Source organism: Chionomys nivalis, chromosome 5 (assembly GCF_950005125.1).
Source record: "Chionomys nivalis chromosome 5, mChiNiv1.1, whole genome shotgun sequence".
NCBI lineage: Eukaryota > Metazoa > Chordata > Mammalia > Rodentia > Cricetidae > Chionomys > Chionomys nivalis.
Genome location: NC_080090.1, coordinates 6336480 through 6348788, shown reverse-complemented (window position 1 = coordinate 6348788; position 12309 = coordinate 6336480).

Sequence of the window (12309 nt, the reverse complement as noted above, 5' to 3'; positions counted from 1 at the left end):
GAATATTTGAGCCCCTGTAAGTGAAATGATCCAGAGTTAGAGTTTTGCTTCTTGCACTGCTGGATGTAGTCAAATCCAGTTCAGCCACCTCTACTTTGGAGTCCCTGGCCAGCTAGCTTGTTGCAAGGTACATGGCAGCCATCACATGATATGGGATGTCCTTCTGTATATGTGTTGCTTTTATTGGCTAATGAATAAAGCTGCTTTGGCCTATGGCAGGGCAGAATATAGCCAGACTGGAAGAGATATAGAGAGAAAGTGGAATCAAAGAGATGCCATGTAGCTGCTGAAGGAGGCAGATGCCATGTAGCTGCCCAAGAAACAAGAGGTAACAAACCACGAGCTAGAAATATACTTGAGCTTTTGGCCAAACAGTGTTGTAATTAAAATAGTGTCTGTTTGATTGTTTGGGTCTGGATGCCTAGGAAACGAAAGAACAATCTCCGTATACAAGGCTTCAGATGAGAGTATCGCCGATCTGATAGAGTAATCCCAGTGGGACTGGGCTTCTTCTCTTAATAGCTGTTCAAAATATATCAAGATGTCTCTGAAAAGCCCATCTTGGGCCTTGTGCTAAAAGCTCAACTTGTCTGAGTTGTCTGTCAAGGCCAAGGTCTAATGTGTGCTTCCCTGAAAGAGAGAGAAGGACAATTGTCCTACCTGAGTTGAGGAAAGAGGACACTGTGGTTGCACACAGAATAAGTGATGTGAGCTAAGACACTGCAGCCGGTGCTCAGGGACCCTGCCTTTGCCTTCCAGTTTTCTGTTTCTAAACACAATTCTGTGTCTAGATATATTGTCTTTTAGATGCACTTGATTACAAAATAGATCACACTACCCACCATTGTTAAGTCACCCAAATAAAAGTGATACACACTACTGTGGATGATTATTCTTGTGGATAAATGCATCATTGATAGACCTTTAAAGTCTAGCTATTACACTGGGTGAATTTGTATTTCATTTAGCTTATTAGTGTTTCATTAATGAGACAGGTGGCAGAGACACTCAGGAAAAGACAATCTCGATTGGTTAGAAATAAGCCTACACCTCATATTTGTGGTCTAGAGTGGTGCAGATGTGCGATGTATTCACTAAAGCTCACAAAGAGAAAAGCATGTGTTTACATGATCCAAGATTGTCAGCAGATCCCCCCACCTGAGACGGGAAGGCTGGCACTCATGGCCCCTCAGGAGTCTTCGAATCACTTGATCTGGTCTGTAGAGGGATACTAAATTCACTACACATGTACACAGAGACCACAGGAGTGACATGAATATACACTGGGTATTTCTATTGCATACAGTAAGCAGATGAGGATAATTTTGAGTGTACAAAGAATGGACACCATTCACCCATCAATTATTCTATCCAATGTAGCTGAGTAAAAGGGGAAGATCTGAGCCAGTGTAACTGAAATTATGGTGACTGGGTTGGAGGGAGGAAAACACCAGCCCTGAAGTTTGTTGCAAGCAGAAGGTGCTTTTTAAGAACAACCGAGATGGAAAAATCTTCATTAAAAAAAAAAAAAGCAATGTAAGTTACACAAAGTTATTTTCTTGGTTAAATGCTTCTTATTCCTATTCACCAATGAGCCATGGCTGATTTTTAAAATAACTCACTCTTTGTTGATGCTGAGTTTCAGTTCACAGTAGGGCCCAGGCTCTGATGTCACTCTGCCCTGAGCTGAGTCAGCAGCTAAGTTTCTGCAAAGCTCGGGACCCTTCTGTACCCCAGCAACCCTGGGACCCCTGACTCTGGCCAAGCAGACAGCACAGCAGCCTTGCCAATCTCCAGTCTCCCCTGCCGTGAGAGCCAGTGAGAGGACCAATTAATGCAAGCGGTGATGTGGAGATGGGCCCACTGAGGACAAAAACCCTCCCTGCTGTCCTGGCAGAGGCCACTGCTGGGCCATCAGATGTCAATTGCTTTCAGTCACTCCTGAGCCATCTCTCCATGATTTTCTGGCACCTGGCCCTGTCTGGCTGGCTGCAGAGGCCCTTTGATGCCTTCCTGGGTGTGAGCACACAAGGCTCTTTAAATACAGCAGGACTAGAGGGAAAGTCTAAGAAACTAAACCAGAAAACGAGGTGGGGGGGGGGCGGAAGCTGCACTTGGAGACCTTGAGGCAGGATGATCAGGGGGCTCAAAATCAGTCTTGGCTGCAGAGTGACTTAGAGGCCAACCTGGGCTACAAGGAGACCCTGTTGCAAAATAAAATAAACAAACACCAAAACAGTGTTTCTGGCCACTTTGTAGAAAAGAAGACCGTTGTGAGCTGCTTGTTCTGAGAATGTTTGAGTAAATGAACATACACAGTCTAGAAGGCTTGCCCAGATGCCAATTCATTACGTATCTGAACAGGAAATTGCCTTAGAGCTCTGCCGAGACGAGCAGGTGGTGAAATCACAGAGAATTGCTTGTAGGGTAGAATAAGAGAGAGCAAATATTTCACCAGGATGAGAACACAAAAATTGTTTTACAGAGCCCTTTTTTATATGGACGAGTCTCCCTCTAACACACCCCGACAGGCAGATTACCAAGTAAATACAATGGCCAACTGTGGTTTCATGTTTCTCCTTTCATGGTTTGGGTGCGATGCTGTCTTTCAGCTACAGAATAGCAAAAGAACATGTGACTTTTCCAACGACCCTGCCAGACCTCAGAAGAGAAGTGAGCTTTCGCTGAGCAGCTAGTAGGCCCACACAGACTCCCCGTGCAGCCAGAGAGAGAAGTCGCAAAAGAAGGCAGTAGCTTAAGAGTTGGAGAGCCAGCTCAGCAGTTAAGAGCTTGGCTGCACTTCCAGAGGACCAGAGTTCAATTCCAAGCAACCAAGTTGCAAGGTGGCTCACAGCCACCTGTAACTCAGTTCCCAGGGTCCTGACACCCTCTTCTGGCCTTCTTGGGGACCTGCACATATGCAGAGTACACACGTATACATAAAAATAAGTATAAATCTTTATAAAAAGAGGAAATAGCTTGGGCATCAGAAGTTAGTCATTTCTCGGCAAGGTCATATGGAGATAACATATGTGGAGACAGGAGGAGTTGAATGTCAGTGTGTAATAACCCTGGTAAGAAAACCCCAGCTATTGGCTAGATAACTCTACCTAAGGTTGGCCTTGACACTGTGAATACCTTCCTGCACCCCCAGGAGCAGGAGAGATGAGGCCCCAGAAAACCCCAACTTCTGAATCTGGAGGCAGCCTGTCTAGAATGAGTGGGTTTTGCCTGCAGTCATTGTTTTCCGCCGTCTGCCATGCCGAAGGAATGGGGGCTCCAGATAACCTGTCACTTAGTCCTAGAACAAAATCCATACTGTGTCATTTCCCAGGTTCAGGGGCTTACGTTCATACTTAGCACATCTCATTGCTTTTCTGACATGCTGGCCCTCGGAAACCCCAATCTTCTCCATTCTCTGCCGCTATTCCCAGGCTGCTGAAAGCTGCAGAAGGAAGGCACAGCAAATGATGGAGGCTGGAGGGCTGGAGGTGCCAAGAATGGGTTTCGGGTGGAGAGAAGAGAAGCCACAAGATAGAAGTTCGTAGCTGCGTAGGACAGCTTATGGAGAACACAGCTGATATTCACTAGCATATGTGAGATGTGACTTTTCACAGTCACCTGGGAGAGAACCAGGCGTCTCCTCTGTCTTTGACCAAGCTTGTGCCCCATGCCAGCAGCACAGGATAGACCCGGCGTCTTTCTCACTCCAGATCACGTTCTGTGCTAAGGGTCCATCTCTGGCACATTCAAGGTGAGCTTTGGCCTACGAGAGGCTGAAGTCTTCGCACTCGTTCTCATTACTGCTCCTCCTGTTTCACAGATGAGCAAACTGAGCCTGGCTCACCTTTCAAGGTCACAGGACTGCGGACATACTGAGACCAGACTGAATGCAGTTCTTTTGCCTACCGTGTCTGTCTACTACTACATCATCATAGCATGGTATTAGTTAAATGTTATGTTTTAAAGGAGAAAAACAGTGTCCCCTTCTAAGAGACGGGATGAAATATTGAACTCTTTTCCTCAAATTATTCCGAGTGTCACTGATATGTCACAACAGGAAACAAAGTCACATTTGATGAGACTTCTGTTTCTTTTCATTGAGTCTTTGGGAACATTGCGCATTTTACATATCTTCGTCTGAAAAAGCCGAGAAGTGCAAGTGTCATTTCTGTGAATGGCGCATTCCCGAGGAGAAATGTTTGAAACCAAATGCTTAGTATGCTCAACAAAGCCAACTTCTCGACGTGAACTTTAAAATCAGCCGGTTTGTTTTGAAAAATCTTTTCCCACTGGCTTCCGTCTCTTCGCTTGATCATTTTGCAATGTGATGTCTCTCCATTGCTCTCCTGTCTGCAAACTCTGCTTAGTGCAAAGCTTTGCAAAAAAGAAAAAAAAAAAAGCCTCTCTTATTTGACCATGAACTTTCCATGATCTAGTTAGCGCTACTGTCAAGCTTCCCGCGGTCTTTTTGAAAAGCAGGACTTGTCCATTCTGCCCTCTGGCCAACTTCAGCGGGACTAGAATGCTAGCGAGGGCCATCAAACTGCCTGACGGCTTGTCACCAGCGAGGCTCCATTAATTTACACACATTTTCCACTGTTTGGCACCTACCACGAGAACTCTTTTCTCTTCCAAGCAGCTCCTGTTTGCATTTAACACTTGGGTTAATTTTCATCAGAGTTTAAATTTAGCCATCAGTTATTTCAGGGGAGCTGTCAGCCAACATATGGAGAGAGAGGGAAAAAAATCCTTCTGAATTTATAATAAAGTGGGATCTGTTGGATGTGAAACAAAAACGAACTGCAATATACCGAGGCCCCGGTGGGGAGAGCGGGGTCAGGGAAGAATTGCAGAGTGGATTAGCTGTTCTATTCACCAGAGCCACGTCTGGGCACCTCCGGAGCTTCCGGATATATCAAAAAATGATGGAAAGACACAGTTCAATTTGTCCCCCTTTTATAAAGGATAATTAACCTGTCAGTCTTGCTACTTTAACAACTTCATTAAATTGGAGGCGAAATAGGTGCTGAGAAGTCTTGTCTCTATCCAAAAGGAACACAGGGCCCTGGTGTAAATGCCGGGAGAAGAAAGAAAACACATCAGCGCACACCTCCATAATGCCGTCTGCCTCCTGAAAAATGGAACATGCTTCTTCCAATTATGTAATAATCCGCCTTGACTATGACCTGCTAAAAGTAATTTTCTTAACTTGGAAGGCAGAGGGAATGGTGTCGCAGCACAAGCAGGTCCAAAGAGCACACCACTTAAAAATTGAGGTTATAGGGGTTCCAGGGCTGTAGGCCAACCTATTTAAGACCCGGAGTGATGGCTAGGAGAGGCGACCATTTCTCTCCTAGGTAAGAAGAGGCAGAAGCAGCTCCTGGGCCCCCTGATTCAACCTCTGCTGCCCACAAGTATTTTTCCAGCCTTCACAGCGCAGGGAGAAAATGTCTGCTTCTATAAAGACTCTAAGCTTAAAATAGATCCGCTCCTTTGAGGGAAAAGAAGGCTTTAAATTCTTTTCATGTTTCAAAATCTTATACAATCCTAGACTTGTATGCCTCCAAGTAGATGCATTCAATATTTTAAGCAGCTAAAATAATGGTTTATTTAAGATTCTACTCCTTTAAAAACCCTGCTCTGTACAAAGAGGGCACCAAGGCACAGGAAAAAGTTAATGATAAAATATGTTTGAAATTTGGTACTATAAAAATAATGCCACTTCCTCTTGACACAGACATGGTTTATGACATAGATAAGCCTGTCCTATAATGTTCAACATTTCATGATTATAAAGGTACTTTAATGACTACAAAATAATAATAAAAATTCCAACTAGCTATGCAGTAAAGATAAAACTATTTTCACAGAATGGAACATTTTAATTTTTTAAAATAAAATTTTTTGATTATATATTTTCATAAAAATTTAAAACCAAGATTTTAGCAATGTAATATTAGCTCTTCAAGGCGTATAATACAAAGGTGCATTTAAGTTATGATCCTTACAAATCAGCACTATTTAAATCTTAAATTCACCAGAAGAATTTTTCATCTTCAGTAATTTATAAATAAACTACGAAGAAAAAGTAGAAAATTGCACTTTTTAACACATTGGAGGTGACTTTGGTGCAAAACTTTAAATTATGGCTCAAGTGGAGATTGGAGAACAACCACACACACAATTCATTTGTCAAGGAAGTCAGAATTCATCTGCCTTGTGTTTTGCTTGAAACGAGTGTTGGAGAAGCCTCTAGAATAAGGCAGTTGCTACAATAACTTTAATTAGAATTTCAGAACGGAGTTCATACTTTTAATATGAAAATGCCTACATAGCTTCATAGAAACAACTTTTTTTCTTTTTAATTGATGTCCCTGCAGATGAGCAGGATCATCCAGTGACTTTCGGGGTACGTTTAGCTGTGTGTTAGGGGATTCTCTATATATCTCCTAACTAGGCATTGTATTCATTATCAGCAAGGCATTTTTGTCACGGCGTTTGCAAAGAGACCTGGCCCCCAGCGAACAGCAAAGTGACTCTCTGCTGTTCCTGCACTGTGCCCGTCTCGTCAGTCTGCGTGCACGATAATTAAAATGATGTATCTTACATCGGTCCACCTAAAACCCTGTCTGCACGCATTTGCAGAGGACGACAAACTGGGCCCGCCCCTCTCCTGCAGGGAACTCAGAGCCGGACCATGATCCGGAGCGGCAACTGTTCTTGCCTCGGGTGCTTCTTCAACTTGTACTCGAGCTCAGAATTCGTGGTGTGGACATAGCACTGTAAGCGCTCTTTCAGGACGACACTACCTGTCTACAGATAGCACTTGGCATGTTTGCTTGCTGTATCTTTTAGGAAAGACCCAAGGGCCATTAGGATTAGCAAGCTCTTCAATCGTGTTACCCTCTCCAGCTGCTCTGGACCGGGGGCACTGCAGGCTGGAAAGCAAACGACTCTGATTCCATCTTGCTAATGTCGAGAGACTGGGTATGTCAGGAAGGAAAGCAGGAACGTCAGAGCTTGTTGGCCTTGCGGTGTGGGTAAATGGAATGCAACAGGGACCGGACAAGGCGGGAGATGCAGGGAGAGGGAGCCTACGTTAGCATGCAGAGGTTAGGCTCCCCAGACCGTGCTTCTGCAACAAAGAGGCAGGGAGAGTCAACAGCCGGACCATCTGAAGCCAGTGACCCCACACCTCCCCGGAAGGTTTCAAACTCTCAGCCACCCTGCCATCTGGCAGTGCTGGTGTGCGGGGCAACTGGCTTTTCCTGCTTTGGGGTGTACACACCTGATCATCAAGTTCTGTTTTCAGTGAAGACCGTGTTGTTTTTAACCCAGCTGTGTGTATTTTTGGTGTGTTTTATTGGAAGGCAACAAAATGCTGTTAATTTTTAGAGTCAAATGCTGAGCCTAGTGCTAAAATGAGCAGTTAGTATCACTACCGCACACAGTCGAAAGCTAAATTTCCTACTATAAGGGAATGCTTCAACTGCTCTGATTGAACCAGTATAATTTAGTCGTTTTGTGAATGGAGTTAGCTATTTGTCGACAGTGTGGCTTTTTGTTCACAGGGAATATTTTTTCAATACTAACCTTCAAATACGTAGTCAATGTATTCTAAGGATGTACAAAATTATCAATGAGGCATAACTATAATTAGATCTTTCTGTAGACCCCTGGAAGAACTCTCTGTAGAGGGTTGTCTGAGCCTCATTTTCAGAACAAGCCCTCACCGTGCAGTTGCACTAGTAACTTGAGACTGGAGTGGCAGGATTTTTCAAAATTATATTTATTCATGTGTGTGTGTGTGTGTGTATGAGTGTATGAGTGCGTGTGTATGAATGTGTGTGCATGAGTGTGTGTGAATGCGTGTGTATGAGTGCGTGTATATGAGTGTGAGTGTGCATCATTGTGTGTATGAGTGTGTGTGAATGAGTGTGTGTGTGTGTGTGTGTGTAGGTCAGAGGACATCTTACAGGAGTCGCTTCTCTCTCCATCCCTCTCTCTACCGTGTGGGTTCTGGGGATCAAGTTCTAGTCATGAGACTTAGTCGCAATGACCTCACCTGTTGAGACAAATCGCTGACCTAGGAAGCAGTTTTGTTTAAATTATTAGGTTTTATTTTTATTTATGTGTGTCTAGATATGCACATGCCAAGCGTATTTGGTGGCCTTGGAAGCCAGCAGACGGAGTCAGATTCCCCCAGGGCTGGTGTCTTAGGCGGCTGTGAGCTGAACCATGTACTGTTGGTGCTGGGAATCCAACATGGACTTTGAGGAAGAACAGGTGCTTTAGGATGCTCCCCACAAAGTGCCAGCTTTGAGCAGGAAATAATGTTGGGGGCAGTGACTATGAGAAATGGTTTTCCTTAATTCTTAGCTCTTTGTTCATCTTATCCCACCATACCATAATTATCTATCCTTACCTAATGAAAGGAGTTGGGGGGATGAGAATTATTTGAACAATTGAAGTAAATCTATATTGGGTTAATTAGCCGGTTATTTTTAAAAACTGCTTATTTGACTATGTGTCTATAAGGGGTTTATTCAAAACCGTGGGTGCAGCGAGACTCCATACACATGGAAACCAGCGAGCGCCCTTTGGCACGGGCAGTAAGAGAGCGCTCACTTCTCCGCATCCTTTACTCAGGGTTTGGGGTAGACTTTTTGAACACTTCTCCACGGGTAGTCTCCAGATTTGCAAAGACAGTGAATGACCCTTTCCTTCCCCGGGTTGGAGGTTGCGATATCTTTCAAGTAGCAAGCCCCAGGGGTCAGAGAGCAGCTGAAATGCTGCCAGCCCTGAAATGGCAGGCTCTGCTTTGCAACTCAATCCTAGTTGTGAATCAATTAAAACAGTTGCTATGGAATTTACATTTTTTGTAGGTCGTAGACTTTTTTTTTCTTGAAACAAAAGATTTAAGAAGTCAGTTTGAAGACACCTTGATGGCCATCCAATCTGTCCCAAATGGTGGTCACCAGGTTCAGGAAGAGACCCTGCCTGGCTTTAAAAAATAAGATAAAGAGCAAGAGGAAGACACTTCTTACCGGGAGAATGGAGAAAGGCCCAAATAGATTCTCCATCCCAGTGTTCGGAGGAATCAACCTAAAGACATGATTTTAACTGCCAGCTTCAGAACCAGAAGACGATGCATTCCCATTATTTTGTTATTTCAGCAACGCAGATGCTACACTCTTGCTTCACACCAAGGTTTAGGGACAGTGGCCTTTTATTAACTAGCTTCCTTCTAGTCAGAAGGAAAAGGATGTTTCTCGTACCTCCTTTTCTATGTCTGTAGTCTGGAAACACAAATATGTAGATCATTTTGCACAGGCTTGGTAAAGAAAATGTCTTCATTTTAGCGTGCTCACAGTCATTTTGACACATCTAAGTGCTACGCAAATTAACCATGCAAGGTGATGACGTGTGACAGACTATTAGAGATACTTGTAAAGCAAATCTTTTATTGTATGCCCAAATAAAAGATGAGAACTGACAGAGAAAGATAGAAGCTGATTGTTCCCCAAATGATAGCATTTATGCCATTTTGATCTAGGTATAGTACCAAGGAAACGCAACTTGGTATGATGCAGAGAGACAAACGCCTTGTGATCATGTGACCTCAGCTGTGTGTGAGTAAATGCAGTGAGACAAAGACCAGAAATGGGGGTTATTGAGGAGAAAATGGTGAAGGACACAAAATCTCAAACAAGAAGAATAATCTTGAAAGCGTTCATCTTTAACACCAGCACTCAGGAGGCAGAGGCAGTCGTCTCTATGAGTTTGAGGTTACACAGTGTGAGTTCATGGACAGGATAGCCAAGCTATGTAGGAAGACTCTGTCTCAAAACAAAAAAAGAAAAAAGTTTGAAAGAGCTTAGAAGCCAGCTTGATGCCTGGAGTTAACCAGTACGCTACACTTAGAAATTGCTAGCAGAGTAGATTTTAAGAGTTCTCATTAAACACACAGACACACACACAGAAACATGTCACAATGAAGTTTTCATCCATAAAGAAGAATGGAGCTATGCTGTTTCTGGAAAACTATATGCAACAAAAGATCAGTCTGTCAAGAGAATAAGCCAGTCTTGGGAGGAGAAAGGTATATTTTCTCTCATTTGTGGTTCCTGGGTTGTTTATAGTTGAATAAATTCATGTCTGTACACATAAAATGGAAGCAGAAATGAAACTGAGACTGTCCGTGAAACAGAGAAAATAAACAGTATATGATGTATGTATGCAAATTAAAGAGAAAATATTATATTAAAATGTTTAAGGTATTTGACGTAATAAGTAATAACTAACTTGGTTTAGACAGTGCATGATTCATATATATATTTAAAACATAATATAAGATAAATATACTTAATTTTGTAGATCAAATATTTTTGAAAGGTGATATTAAAAATAGAAAGAGTCTGGGAGATGGCTTGGAAGGTGGATGTGTTTGAAATCATGTCTTATGACCTGAATTCAAGTCCTGAAAGCCACAATGAATTCCAAAAGGTTGTTATCAGACCTCTACATGCATGACACATGTACCCATGTGCCCATAATCACACACATCATATACAAACACACACACACACACACACACAGATTAATGTTTTAGAAAAGGAAAACAAAGAAAGAAAAAAACAAAACTGGCAAGTGGCTGAGTGAGGCTCAGGTTGCTGGGCAACTGTGGGGGATGAGATGGTATTGGGTCCATGAAGGCTGGGGTCTGTCAGACTGCATCAACAAGATCCCTTACTCTTTGGAGGTTTCATGTAGAAGGTTTCTGCCCAAGACTTTATTTGAAACAGGTCTTAAAGAATTTGATACAGGGGTAGGTAAAATGGCTTGGTGGGTAAACACTTACTGCCAAGCCTGAGGACATGTATTTTCTCCCTAAGATCCACAGGGTTGTGCCCTGACCTCACCCAAGTGGCACCCCATCACTACAGACACATAAAAGTAAATGTAAATTTTTGACGTGTAAGGAAAGAAATAGATACAATTGCCTTGGTGTTTCCTAACATGGTCTTTCCAACTTCACTACCCTGTGCTTCAACAGGCCATATATGAGCAAATAGGAAAATGGTCTCAAGTCATGTAATTTACATGGTTGCCCAGTAACTCTTAGGAACACAAGGTGAATGCCTTGTGTTTCTAAAGTCACACTTGAAAGTGACTGATGCTTCCGACTATGTGAATCTTAGTTTGCTAAGATAAAAGTCAAGACCAAAAGAAACTTGGAAAGAAAAAGATTTATTTGGTTTACTTGTCCCAATTATACTTCATCGCTGAAAGGAGTCGGGCAGGAACTAAAGCAGAGCAGATGTGGGATTTCCCTCTGTGTGCTGTGATTACCACTGATTAATAAAGAAACTGTTTTGGACCTATAGCAGGGCAGAACTTAGACAGGAGGGAAAGCTAGGCTGAAGTCTGGGAGAAAGAAGGGCAGAGTCACAGAGAAGCCATGGAGCCACAGCCAGAGACAGATGTGCTGAAACTTTGCTGGTAGGCCACGACCTCATGGTGATGCACAGAGTAATAGAGATGGGTCAAAATAAGATGTAAGAGTTAGCCAATAAGAAGCTAGAGCTAATGGGCCAAGCAGTGATTTAAATAATGTAGTTTCTATGTGATTATTTTGGGGCTGAGCAGCCAGGAACCCACAAGCGGCCTCTGTGAAACACAGAGCCATAGAGGATGTTGCTCACTGCTCGTTCTTCCTGGCTTGCCCAGGACCACATACCCACGAGTGATGCCTCCCACAGTGTGCTGGGCCCTCTCCCATCAATCAATCATCAATCAAGAGTAACCCACAGGCTTGCTCAGATGCCAACCTGGTGGGGCATTTTTCTCAACTGAAGTTCTCTCTTTTCAGATGGCTCTAGATCATGTCCATGTCAAATTGACAAAAGACTGAACCAACAAAATGTGTTTTTCTTAATTCAAACCTCTGGGAAGAATAAAATTTTTCTGCCATTATCTCCATTATTTTGTGTGAAAACCTTAAAGTTGCTTCTGCTCCAACAACTTCTGCCATTCCAACTATGTAGCATAGGCTGGATCCACAGTCAGCAATTCTCCTGCCTCAACCCCCAGAGGGCTGGCATTATAGACATGAGCTACCACATTTGCTTAAAATTTACCAAGTACCAGTAGTTGTGAAGCTGTATCAGAAGCTTTCAAGGCCAACCTCAAGTTCTGGTTAGTTATCTTCACTTCAGCTGTAAGACAATGGTTCCTTACGCCAGAGCCTCTAGTGCTCCCTGGAGAGACATGGCTCTCTGCCAAATCCAGCTGTGCCAGCAGCTG